Source organism: Athene noctua, unplaced genomic scaffold (assembly GCF_965140245.1).
Source record: "Athene noctua unplaced genomic scaffold, bAthNoc1.hap1.1 HAP1_HAP1_scaffold_400, whole genome shotgun sequence".
In the NCBI taxonomy this organism is placed as follows: Eukaryota; Metazoa; Chordata; class Aves; order Strigiformes; family Strigidae; genus Athene; species Athene noctua.
Window position 1 is genome coordinate 1 of NW_027437857.1, and position 2,500 is coordinate 2,500.

The following is a 2,500-nucleotide window of genomic DNA, read 5'->3' on the forward strand; positions in this document are numbered from 1 at the left end:
GGGCGTGAGGCGGCCGTCAGGTCTACCCGCCTCCGGGGCGTGAGGCGGCCGTCAGGTCTACCCGCTTCCGCGGCGTGAGGCGGCCGTCAGGTCTACCCGCCTCCGGGGCGTGAGGCGGCCGTCAGGTCTACCCGCCTCCGGGGCGTGAGGCGGCCGTCAGGTCTACCCGCTTCCGGGGCGTGAGGCGGCCGTCAGGTCTACCCGCCTCCGGGGCGTGAGGCGGCCGTCAGGTCTACCCGCTTCCGGGGCGTGAGGCGGCCGTCAGGTCTACCCGCCTCCGGGGCGTGTGGCGGCCGTCAGGTCTACCCGCCTCCGCGGCGTGTGGCGGCCGTCAGGTCTACCCGCTTCCGGGGCGTGAGGCGGCCGTCAGGTCTACCCGCCTCCGGGGCGTGAGGCGGCCGTCAGGTCTACCCACCTCCGAGGCGACCGGCGGTGGCCGCTAGGTGTACCCGGCTCCACGTTGCCGGCGGCCGGCTCAGCGTCCGTAGAAAGGGCTGCCAGGTCTACCCGGCTCCGTCGGGACTTAGAGCGCGGGCAGACCTGTTGGCTCCGGCAGTTCCTCCAAGGGGTCGCTGTTTCGCGCTGCCTCCAGTTAGGTCATCGTAAGAGGCGGCGTCTCTGCAGCGCCTCCCCCGCTGGCAGGCAGACACTGCCTTTAAGCGCCCCTTTCCGGCGCGGACCCATATTCTCCTTATATAGGGGCACGAGGCGTCTCTGCTCCAGACAAGCGCCACCGAGCGAGGGCACGCGGCTTAGCCGGCCAAGTGGAATGCTGGGCGGCCGCAGACGGTGGTTTCCCCCGGGGAATTGGGCACGGTTCTCAAGCCGGTGCTCTGTCAGGCGAGCGTGCACGGAACCGAGAGCACCCAGAGAGATGCCGAACGGCACGAAGCCGGGCGGCGTTGGGGCGGTCGCTGCCGAGTGGTGAGAAAAGGACGGGCAGAGGTGCACGGGAGAGGCCGAAGACCGGTGGCCGGAGGCGGCTGGCGGCACTTGAACGCTGGATACTGGGGGGGGGGAGCCGAGCTGTGAGACTACCGTGGGTGGTTACCCCCGTCCCCCCCCGGTCCCCCGAGAGCCCGATGATGGCGGAGGGGGGGAGCGCCGGTATGTGTGTTGACACAGCGGTGCTCCGTACGGTTCCAGCCCGTCGGGGGCTGTTGCCCAGCTCCTTGAGGGGGCCTTGGGGATGGGAGGAGAGGTGGCGGCGGCGGCACCTGCTCCCTTTGTTTGCCGGCCTTAAGCCGGAGCCCGTGGCATGGGCACGCCACGGTTTTGGCTGGTCGCGGTGGCCGGCAGCTGGATGCAGACGGCCCGGGGGGGGTGTGTCTCGAGCCACCGGTGGGTGGCCCCCCCCCCGGCCCCCCGAGAGCCCGACGATGGTAAGGCGAGAGGCGGCGGCGCCTCCCTGGTTCTTGGTTTACTCCTTTCGTTGCCGGTATCGTATGCCATACGTGCGGGGCGGCCTGTGGTGTCCGGCCGGCTCTCGGCGTCCCTGGTTTCTACCGGCCGGGCTCGGTGAAGGGAGGTCTGCACGGTGCTGTGAGCGAAGGCTAGTCGACTCCTCGGGTCCTTTGCTCTCTCGGCCCTAAGCCGGAGCCCGTGACATGGGCACAGCACGGTACGTTTTTGGCCGCCGGTGTTGGCTGGCAGCCGGGTGCAGATGGCCGTGGTGGGGTGTCTCGAGCCTTCAGCGGCTACCCCCCCCCCCCACCACTCTGGTCCCCTGAGAAGCCGGATGATGGTAAGGCGAGGCGGCGGCGCCTCGGTCCTCTTTTCCGCTTTCTTTTTTTCCTGGTGCAGATGCCATACGTGGGGCGGCCTGCGGTGTCCGGTCTGCTCCTGGCGTCCCTGGTTTGTACCAGCCGGGCTCAGTGAAGGGGAGGTCTGCACGGTGCTGTGAGCGAGGTTGGTCGGCGCCTCGGTTCCTTTGCTCTCTGGCCCTAAGCCGGAGCCCGCGATGCGGGTACAGCACGTTTTTTTGTTTTTGGCCGGTGGTGGTGTCCGGCAGCCGGATGCAGATGGCCGGCGGGGTGTCCTGAGCCTTCAGCGGCTTTCCCCCGGCCCCCCGCCTGAGCTGTTCCACACCTGGCTTTTTCCCTCCGGGGTAACCTGTTCCCTGCGTTTGTTGGGCAAAGGCCGGTGGCCGGCGGCGGCCGCCGGCACTTGAACGCTGGAAGACCGGCGGAGTCGAGCCTGTCGCGGCTTTACCCCGGTCCAGCCGAGTCGGCTGAAGGGAATCCTTGTGCGTGGCGGGTGGGTGGCGGCGGTGGCGGGGCACATCCCGCGCACCCGGTCCCCCACCCCCTCGACTGGTACCGGTACGGAGGCGTAGCCTACTGAGGCTGGCCTCGGGCACGTCGGACAGGCTTCGCGGCGAGCCGGCTCTGCCGGTGTTGAAGCCGCCGGAGCACCTGTCACGGATGTCGCCCCTGCTCGCTCGCACGCAGAGCCCCGCGTCGTCCGCCCGCCCGCTTGCGGGTGGCCGAGGGCAGGCGCG